Below are 10,923 nucleotides of genomic sequence, written 5' to 3'. Positions count from 1 at the left end.
TTGTTTTCAAATCCCTCCATGGCCTCGCCCCTCCCTATCTCTGTAACCTCCTCCAGCCCTACAACCCTCCGAGATTTCTGCGCTCCTCCAATTCCGGCCTCTTGTGCTTCCCCGATTTTCATTGCTCCACCATTGGCGGCCGTGCCTTCAGCTGTCCAGGCCCTAAGCTCTGGAATTCCCTCCATAAACCTTTCCGTCTCTCCTCCTCTCTCTCCTCCTTTAAGACACTCCTTAAAACCTACCTCTTTGACCAAGCTTTCGGTCACCTGTCCTAATATCTCCTTATGTGGCTCGGTATCAAATTTCGTTTGAAAATCGCTCCTGTGAAGCGCCTTGGGACATTTTACTACGTTAAAGGCGCTATATAAATGCAAGTTGTTGTTTTTGTTGTTATATGTATGTGTGTGTCTCTGTGTGTCTGTATGTGTCTGTGTGAGTGTGTATGTGTGTGTATATGTATGTGTGGGTGTGTATATGTGTGCGTATGTGTGTGGGTGTGTATATGCGTATGTGTGTGTGGGTGTGTATATGTGTGCATATGTGTATATGTGTGTGTGTATATGTGTATGTATATGTGTGTGGGTGTGTATTTGTGTGTGTGTGTATATGCATGTATGTGTGTGGGTGTGTATATGTGTGTGTGTATATCTGTGTGTATGTGTATATGTGTGTGTGTATATCTGTGTGTATGTGTATATGTGTGTGTGTATATCTGTGTGTATGTGTATATGTGTGTGTATATCTGTGTGTATGTGTATATGTGTGTGTGTATATCTGTGTATATGTGTGTGTGTATATCTGTGTGTATGTGTATATGTGTGTGTATATCTGTGTGTATGTGTATATGTGTGTGTGTATATCTGTGTATATGTGTGTGTGTATATCTGTGTGTATGTGTATATGTGTGTGTGTATATCTGTGTGTATGTGTATATGTGTGTGTGTATATCTGTGTGTATGTGTATATGTGTGTGTATATCTGTGTGTATGTGTATATGTGTGTGTGTATATCTGTGTGTATGTGTATATGTGTGTGTATATCTGTGTGTATGTGTATATGTGTGTGTGTATATCTGTGTATATGTGTGTGTGTATATCTGTGTGTATGTGTATATGTGTGTGTGTATATCTGTGTATATGTGTGTGTGTATATCTGTGTGTATGTGTATATGTGTGTGTGTATATCTGTGTGTATGTGTGTGTGGGGTCACTGACCAAGGTGACCCCTGTACAGTCCAATATCATTGTTTAGGTTCCGACATGAAGATGCCTCTTGGATGAAATACAGGGAAGCAGCCACTGCCTGTGGAATCATCAGACAGACTGAACCTTCAGCGGGGGAGGGGGTTGAATTGGGGACAGGGAAACGAGGCCAATGAGCCGACAAATTAGCCAAGAGCGAAAGCGTTGCTACCGCAACAACCCGACGAGGTGACAGAAAATACAGCTGTTTCTCAGCAACATTCCTCTTGAAAAATAAATTAAAATAATGAGGGCCCAATCTGACAAATTGGAGCAAAGCGCGATGAAATAAATGGTAAAATCGGACCCCCTCCCCGAACTGGGCGGAAAGTACCAGCCATCTGGTACGAGACGGTGACAGACACCAGACACGTCCCAGTGGCTGCCACGCAGTCAGAACGAGGGAACGCTTTGGAATTCTTCTGCCAGACTTAGCATCTGCTCACGAGGTGTCGGTGCTCTTTAATTAAGCTTCATTAGGACAAAGGCACTTAATGTTTCAAAATAATACCCAGCAATCCAGCTGAAATAGACAGGTGTGAATTTCCACATCCACACTCGAGAGAATCCCCCTTCCCCTCTCCCCTCTCCCCCCCACCCCCTCTCCCCCCAACCCCGGCCGACTGCTCTCAATCAGTGGCTGCAATTTGCTTTCTTTTATTACACGGAGAAATTGTGCTGAAGACCCTGTGGTGCAGGACTCGGGTTGCCAACCCTCCAAGGATTGTCTCCAGGAATGAAAGATTAATCTCCTGGACACTGCTGCAAGCAAAAGAAACCATGGGGGGAGGAAAGAAAATCATAGGGGCTTTAAAGAAAGTGTTTTTTAAAAAAATAATTTTCTTTGAACATTTTTGTTTATTAGATATAAAAATATTGGAGGTGGGGGTGGGGGGAATAAAGGCTGTTTGACTGGGCGGGGGAGAGTTGGAGGCAGGAGGTCATGTGATCAAACCTCCAGGAATACGTCCAACCAGAGTTGGCAACCCCTAAGCAGGACTCCCCCCTCAAAGTTGAAAGAGAAAGAGAGAAGGAGGTTTACCAGAATGATATCAGGGATGAGGGACTTCAGTTATGGTGAAGAGACTGGAGAAGCTGGGGTTGTTCTCCTTAGAGCAGAGAAGGTTACGGACAAATTTAATAGAGGTTTTCAAAATTATGAGGTGTTTTGATAGAGTAAATAAGGAGAAACTGTTCCCACTGGCAGGAGGGTCGGTAACCAGAGGACACAGATTTAAGATAATTCGCAAAAAAATTCAGGGGGAAATGAGAATTTTTTTTTCGCAGCGAGTTGTTATGACCTGGAATGCGCTGCCTGAAAGGGCGGTGGAAGCAGATTCCATAATAACTTTCAAAAGGGAATTGGATAAATACTTGAAAAGGAGAGATTTGCAGGGCTATGGGGCAAGAGTGGGGGAGTGGGACTAATTGGATAGCTCTTTCAAAGAGACACAATGGGCCGAATGGCCTCTTTTTTTATTCGTTCGTGGGATGTGGGTGTCGCTGGCGAGGCCGGCATTTATTGCCCATCCCTAATTGCCCTTGAGAAGGTGGTGGTGAGCCGCCTTCTTGAACCGCTGCAGTCCGTGTGGTGACGGTTCTCCCACAGTGCTGTTAGGAAGGGAGTTCCAGGATTTTGACCCAGCGACAGTGAAGGAACGGCGATATATTTCCAAGTCGGGATGGTGTGTGACTTGGAGGGGAACAGGCAGGTGGTGGTGTTCCCATGTGCCTGCTGCCCTTGTCCTTCTAGGTGGTAGAGGTCACGGGTTTGGGAGGTGCTGTCGAAGAAGCCTTGGCGACTTGCTGCAGTGCATCCTGTAGATGGTAAACACTGCAGCCACTGTGCGCCAGTGGTGAAGGGAGTGAATGTTTAGGGTGGTGGATGGGGTGCCAATCAAGCGGGCTGCTTTGTCCTGGATGGTGTTGAGTTTCTTGAGTGTTGTTGGAGCTGCACTCATCCAAGTAAGTGGAGAGTATTCCATCACACTCCTGACTTGTGCCTTGTAGATGGTAGAAAGGCTTTGGGGAGTCAGGAGATGAGTCACTCACCGCAGAATACCCAGCCTCTGACCTGCTCTTGCAGCCACAGTATTTATATGGCTGGTCTAGTTAAGTTTCTGGTCAATGGTGACCCCCAGGATGTTGATGGTGGGGGATTTGGCCATGGTAATGCCGTTGAATGTCAAGGGGAGGTGGTTAGACTCTCTCTTGTTGGAGATGGTCATTGCCTGGCACTTGTCTGGCGCGAATGTTACTTGCCACTTACCAGCCCAAGCCTGGATGTTGTCCAGGTCTTGCTGCATGCGGGCTCGGACTGCTTCATTATTTGAGGGGTTGCGAATGGAACTGAACACTGTGCAATAATCAGCGAACATCCCCATTTCTGACCTTATGATGGAGGGAAGGTCATTGATGAAGCAGCTGAAGATGGTAGGGCCTAGGACACTGCCCTGAGGAACTCCTGCAGCAATGCCCTGGGGCTGAGATGATTGGCCTCCAACAACTACTACCATCTTCCTTTGTGCTAGGTATGACCCCAGCCACTGGAGAGTTTTCCCCCTGTGTGCTGTATGATTCTGTTCCATAACTAGTCACAGGTGTATCTACGGCGAAATCCTTTTAGGCACATGTAGCAATTTTCGTGGTAAGTACCTTCCACACAATATAAGTAAATGTACTTCATGTGTACGTTTACTTCACAAACATCTACCACAATTCAATGAACCAAGGAAGTAAAGCAGCCACAACAATCAAAAAACACTCGCACACTTTGCTTTACATCTTACCGTTTTACCAACAAACACACAAAAGGTTAAAGTTCACATGGACACGGCTTGCGAATGAGTATTGCGATCACATGCCTAATGACTGCGTCAATTACCCATTTTTTATTTGCTAATCAGAAATGCATTTAGCCTCATCTGGATTACCACTTAGCCACACGTGGACAACACTTTTATAGCACCCCACCCACAGAAAAACATCTCTGAGAGTGCTATTCCAGTGTTCTCCTGGCCGGCCTCCCATCTCCACCCTCCGTAAGCTTGAGCTGATCCAAAACTCTGCTGCCCGTATCCTAACTCCCACCGAGTCCCGCTCACCCATCACCCCCCCTGTGCTCGCTGACCTGCATTGGCTCCCTGTCCGGCAGCACCTCAATTTTAAAATTCTCATCCTTGTTTTCAAATCCCTCCGTGGCCTCGCCCCCTCCCTATCTCTGTAACCTCCTCCAGCCCTAAAAACCCCCCGAGGTCTCTGCGCTCCTCCAATTCTGGCCTCTTGCGCATCCCCGATTTTAATCGCTCCACCATTCCTACCCAACAGCACTGTGGGAGAACCTTCACCACACGGACTGCAGCAGTTCAAGAAGACGGCTCACCACCACCTTCTCAAGGGGCAACTAGGGATGGGCAATAAATGCCGGCCTCGCCAGCGACTCCCATATCCCAAGAATTAATAATTAGCGGAGGCATGTTAAACATGCTTCATCTTCATGTATAAATACCCAACGAAGGAATGAAGTACAAATGCTTTCAGTGCTTGTCCACTGACTTTGGCGATAGCCATTTCTTCGTTATAGCAAAACAGTATTACAGCGAGAATTTGCCAACTTTGTTTCTCCATCAGGCTCCCTCACCAGCTGGCAGCTCATATCAGAAATTCAGAAACCACATAAAGCTTGGGCATCCCTAGTGGAGAGGGAGCTTTACTCTGTATCCAACTGTGAAGTAGAGGTTGTGGGTTCCATAGGTGGAGCCAGCGTCAGGGCCACAGATAAAGTCTAAGCCAATGATCACATTAATTATCTCAAGTTTTTGCATTATTTTGTTCTTGGAATATGGGCGTCGCTGACAAGGCCGGCATTTATTGCCCATCCCTAATTGCCCCTTGAGAAGGTGGTCATGGGCCTTCTTCTTGAACCGCTGCAGCCCGTGTGGTGAAGGTGCTCCTCACAGTGCTGCTAGGTCGGAATTTGACCCAGCGACGATGAAGGGACGGTCGATATATGTCCAAGTCGGGATGGTTTGCGACCTGAAGGGGAATTTGGAAATTGCAAGGGCTCGGGGTCACATGCGACCCTAGGGAAGAGATGGCACTTACACCTGGTCAGAGAATGTAGGAGCTCGTGTTCGATGTCTCAAAGGAGAACGTTTCCTCTTCCTTGGTGAGCATTGAATTCATAAAAGTCAATATTCCAATCTCACTTTGCTATGTCAGCATATTCCTATGCCTTTACGTTTCTGGGTATTTAGTTGTTTTTTTCACACTGTCAGGTGCCCTGCAACAAATGTCTTTCTAAATTACTAGCTCCACCGATTCACTGCTGGGCCAATTATGCTGTCTCCTCCCACCTGTCACAGCCTGTCTCCGCTTCCTCTCCTCCCCCTGCTGTGACCCCCCCCCCCTGCTGTGACCCCGTCTCCTCTCTTCCTCTTCCCCATCCAGATATTTTTGTTTGACAAGTAGATTGCTGTCCTCTCGGGGACCCTGGCTGTGACTCTAGTGAAGGATGAAGGGACGGAGGCCTCCTGCTTCTGAGGCACTGCTGTTCTCTCAGCCCACACTGATGGGTCAATAGTCTCCTCTCTTGCCTCTTGCTGGTATTTGAGAGCAGCCTCAGGCTTTATTGCTTTGTTGCCCTGTTGAAAAACAAGTCCAGTACTTCCCGCATTGGCTGATCATCATGTAATGAATTAATGTACCCGGCTTTAACCTCCAGCAACCGGTAGAAACCGGGCGGAACTGGAGTTGAAATCCAAGCCATGGTCTTTTCCCATCCGGCGGCCAGTTTGATGCAGCTGTTTTCTTGAGCGGGATGTCCCGAGGTCATGAAAGGTGCTACGTAAACTCTAGATCTTCCTTTCTAAAGCATGTAAGAAAAAAAAGAGCACTTACATTTTTATAGCACCTTGCACATCCTCAGGACGTCCCGAAACGCTTTACAGCCAACTAAGTACTTTCTGAAGTGTAGTCACTGTTGTTGTAATGTAGGGAAATGCGGCAGCCAATTTGCGCACAGCAAGATCCCACAAACAGCAATGTGATAATGACCAGATAAGACGTGGGAGGATTGTTGACCAGGACACCGGGGAGAACTCCTCTGCTCTCCTTCGAAATAGTGCCATGGGATCTTGTACCTCCACCTGAGAGGGGGCATCAGTTAAACGTCTCATCTGAAGGACGGTCCGTCATGTTCTGAAATGCAAGTTCTTTCTTTTACTGCTCGGGCTTCAATGTTTATATTAACTGATCTCAGCTGGGATTTTCTGGTTGGTATAGCTCAGTGCCACACTTTACACTTTACTACCTGCTTGTACAGACCTAACCATGGCAGCCTGGTATATGACTATTTCATACTATGCCTTAGAATTCAGGCCAGTGATTCATCGGAGGGATGCACCCTATGAAAATCCCTCCATAAGTTTCTGCACTTACAGAAGCAGTGCGGATTTCTGAATGGGTCTGAGCCCTAATTAATTGCTTGTCCTGCCTACAATATCTACTGGTCATCTGTACTAATGTGCCAGCAAAACTTCTGTCCATCTCTAACATCTTCCAGTTTTGATGAAAGGTCATCGACCTGAAACGTTAACTCTATTTCTCTCTCTCCACAGATGCTGCCTGACCTGCTGAGTGTTTCCAGCATTTTCTGTTTTTAATTCAAATATTAAATGGGGCTCTTTTCTCTAGAAAATAAAATTGCTGGACTATAACTTGGTGTTGTAAAATTGTTTACAATAGAAAATAGAAGGCTGAGGGGTTACCTAATAGAGGGTATTTAAAATTATGAAGGGGTTCGATAGGGTAGACATAGAGAAGATATTTCCGCTTGTGAGGGAATACAAAAACGAGGGGCCATAAATATAAGATAGTCACTAATAAATTCAATAATGAATTCAGGAGAAACTTCTTTACCTCGGAGAGTGGTGAGAATGTGGAACTCGCTACCACTGGGAGTAGTTGAGACGAATAACGTAGATGCATTTAAGGGGAAGCTGGATAAACACATGACGGGGAAATGATTAGAAGGATATGCTGATAGGATGAGATGAAGTAGGGAGGGAGGAGGCTCGTGTGGAGCATAAACACTGGCATAGACCAGTCGGGCCGAATGGCCTGTTTCTGCACTGTAAATTCTATGTAAAGTCCATAGGCCCAATACTCATTTGGGGACTGATAGGGTTAACACATCAACGAGTCAACGGAAGATGGCTTTTTTGGGGGGAAGGGGAAATAACATCGAAATAAACTCGGTCGTGGGAAATCAGTCATTTTCAGCCCTTGTTTTAAAAGACAAACAATTCCTGACGACTCAGCACGTGGGGAAAGTTTGGCGCTGAGCCCTGGTGATACCAAAGAGTCAATTACATCGCAGCTGCTCTTTAGAAAGGACGGTTCTGCTGGAAATGCATTCGGGAGCAACAGAAGCCAAACGTGAGCAGCTGCACCACCCGTCTCCTGTCAACACATTAAACTCAACGCCTGCTGTCAGCAGCCTGCCTCACTCACACAACACCAATTTCATCTTTCTCCCCCTTTTACGCCCTCTCTTTTTATTGTCTCCCCCTCCCTTTTAGTTTCCTACACTCTTTTTCTCGAAGACCCTCCTCTCTCTGGCAGGGAAACGGTATCAGTCGAGTGCCCGTTCTTCACGCACAGGCCTAGATTGGAGTGTGCTGAGAGGCAATTCGACTGTGGAGGCATCACGACCGAGTCCTTAACTGATGCCTGTGCCTGAGCACTCCCCACGGCATAGCAATAAGGAGAAGAGACTCTGATTTTTCCCCAGTGATTCTAGCCCAGTGGCACTGAGGACAATTATAGAGACCCTACCACTACCCAACTGAGATCCGTTAACTCAGCATGAACTCGGGGCCCTCCTTGGTTTGATCTGAAATCCTATTGCAACTCAGCAGTCCAGGGGATGCGCTGGGGATCCCAGCAGTGTAGGGGTTAAAGCCTGCAAACACCAGAAGCTATTTTGCTCGAGATTTTAACCCTGAGCTCGCCTACAATATCCCTAATGTTCACGTCACATAATCCAACGAAGGAATGGTTACAATGAGACTTCATGCCTGCCTGTCAATTCTGGCCTCTTGAGAACCAGAGGGGAGATGAGAAGAATTTTTTTTACGCATCAAGTTGTTATGACCTGGAACACACTGCCTGAAAGGGGGGTGGAAGTAGATTCAATAGTAACTTTCAAAAGGGAATTGGATAAATTCTTGAAAAGGAAAAAATGTGCAGGGCTATGGGGAAAGAGCAGGGGGGAGTGGGACTAAACGGATAGCTCTTTCAAACAGCTGGCACAGGCACGATGGGCTGAATGGCCTCCCTCTGTGCTGTAGGATTCTATGACCCGCATACACACGCATTGTCCAGCGGGAGTCATCGGACGCTCCCTTCCGTACACGGTTTCCCCAAGATGTCCCCTTTCCCTAGCGATCTGGCCGGTTTCCCCTGGAATGGAAGATTGATTTGAGTGGAGACGAGATGGGATTATTAGCATACGTCTTTGACCTTTGGACATCGTCAAAGGTAGATTGATAATCTTACATGCAGTGGAGGAGTGTGTGTTAAACGACTCTTTATAATATGATGCGCTAAAAGGTGTTAGTGAACGATGATTTATTGCGAAGCATTGATGCTGAGGGATGTCACACAATCTAGATCTGGAATAGTCACTAGAATCATAGAATCATTCATAGAAGTTTACAACATGGAAACAGGCCCTTCGGCCCAACATGTCCATGTCGCCCAGTTTATACCACTAAGTTAGTCCCAATTGCCTGCACTTGGCCCATATCCCTCTATACCCATCTTACCCATGTAACTGTCCAAATGCTTTTTAAAAGACAAAATTGTACCCGCCTCTACTACTGCCTCTGGCAGCTCGTTCCAGACACTCACCACCCCTTGAGTGAAAAAGTTGCCCCTCTGGACCCTTTTGTATCTCTCCCCTCTCACCTTAAATCTATGTCCCCTCGTTATAGACTCCCCCACCTTTGGGAAAAGATTTTGACTATCTACCTTATCTATGCCCCTCATTATTTTATAGACTTCTATAAGATCACCCCTAAACCTCCTACTCTCCAGGGAGAAAAGTCTCAGTCTATCCAACCTCTCCCTATAAGTCAAGTCCCGGTAGCATCCTAGTAAATCTTTTCTGCACTAAATAGTTCATTTCACATCTGACTATCACAAAAGTATTTTGCCAGTTTCTTAAATACTGAGTCTCTTTGGAACATGCTCACGTGTCCGTTTAATAGAAATATATTTACCAGATTCACAAGACTGTCTCCCCCACCCTCGACAATTGTAAAACCAAGACCACCCATATTACCTGAGACTGGAAACAATTGCTTTGCCCCACTGCATCCCCCCTCCTCACCTGAGATCTTACAACTTGCATTTGTAGAGCGGGGGCTGGGGGGGCTGCTTGGGCGGAGCGGGGGTCGGGGGGGGGGGCTTGGGGGGGACGGGTGGGGGAGGTGAGAAAATGTTGCTGCTTTGTTTCAATAATTTTGAGAAACATGAGTTCAAAGGTCAGTGCTTTAATAAGGCTTGAGGTAAGGTTCCTTTAATCAGCTGCCTGGTGCAGCCTGTCTGTCCTCTTACTTGCATTGACGTTGCCCTGGTTACTGCCCAGTTGGGAAACCCCCTTCTGATTCTGTCACTCATTCCATTAAAAGCAAATAATTACCATGGTGTCACTGTAATATTAATTGGGTGGTTAATGACTGGGCTTTGACAGCTTTGAATTATCAGGCAGTTTGATATAAGGAGTTCTGTCAACTACTTTGCAACAAACGCACTGCTGATTGTATTAACTTCCTGCAGTTAGTGAGGCAAAAATTCAAAAGATCTGCTCTGAACTTACGACACAGATTCACGTTACAATTTTCTAATAAATCGTGTTATTATGTGTTGAGCGCAAAGTAGTCAGCTGGTGAAAATAACTTTTGCTCACACTGGATTTATACAGCCCTATATTGTTTTTATAAACTCTGTCTCCTACTTGTGTATACAGAGGTCAGGCCAGATACAATGAACAGCGTAATCGTAATCATTTAAAGTCATTTGTTTGCACTAAAAAAAAATGGATTTATCCAATCATTTGAATTGAGGAATGTAAATAAACGAGCAAAATGGGAACTCAGTGCTTAAAAGTGTCGAATTATCCGATTATTTGAATGAAGTGATTCTACATTGAGAGCGGACTGTGGAGCTGATTTTAACTTTCAGCTGCCCGCTATACTTCCTGCCCTTTTATTCACTATAACAATTTGAATTATAATTGTATCCACTTTTGTAAATAATTTTCCTTCGGCTTCCTTCTCCCCTCTTCTTCCGAAAAGACTGAGGTTTGGTCACAATTCTGATAACCTCGCAAAACAGTGAGGATCGGCAGGCCATTGGACAACAAGTCCCATCACAGCTCACGGAGCAATCCCCTTGTTACCCCATGGCCCGTACACCCACATACGAATCCTCCCCTCACTCAGGGGCACCGAGGCCAATCGGCAGTGCTGCTTTCCCGGCGGTGAGCAGCTGGCTTGGCATGGACCAGGAATTGAACGTGGGGTCTTCCTGATTTGTAGCACACCAGGCATTTACCCACTAAAAACAACAACTTGCATTTATATAGCGCCTTTAACGTAGTAAAACGTCCCAAGGC

This window comes from Heptranchias perlo, chromosome 27 (assembly GCF_035084215.1).
Source record: "Heptranchias perlo isolate sHepPer1 chromosome 27, sHepPer1.hap1, whole genome shotgun sequence".
NCBI classification, from domain to species: domain Eukaryota; kingdom Metazoa; phylum Chordata; class Chondrichthyes; order Hexanchiformes; family Hexanchidae; genus Heptranchias; species Heptranchias perlo.
This window is presented reverse-complemented; position numbering follows the sequence as displayed.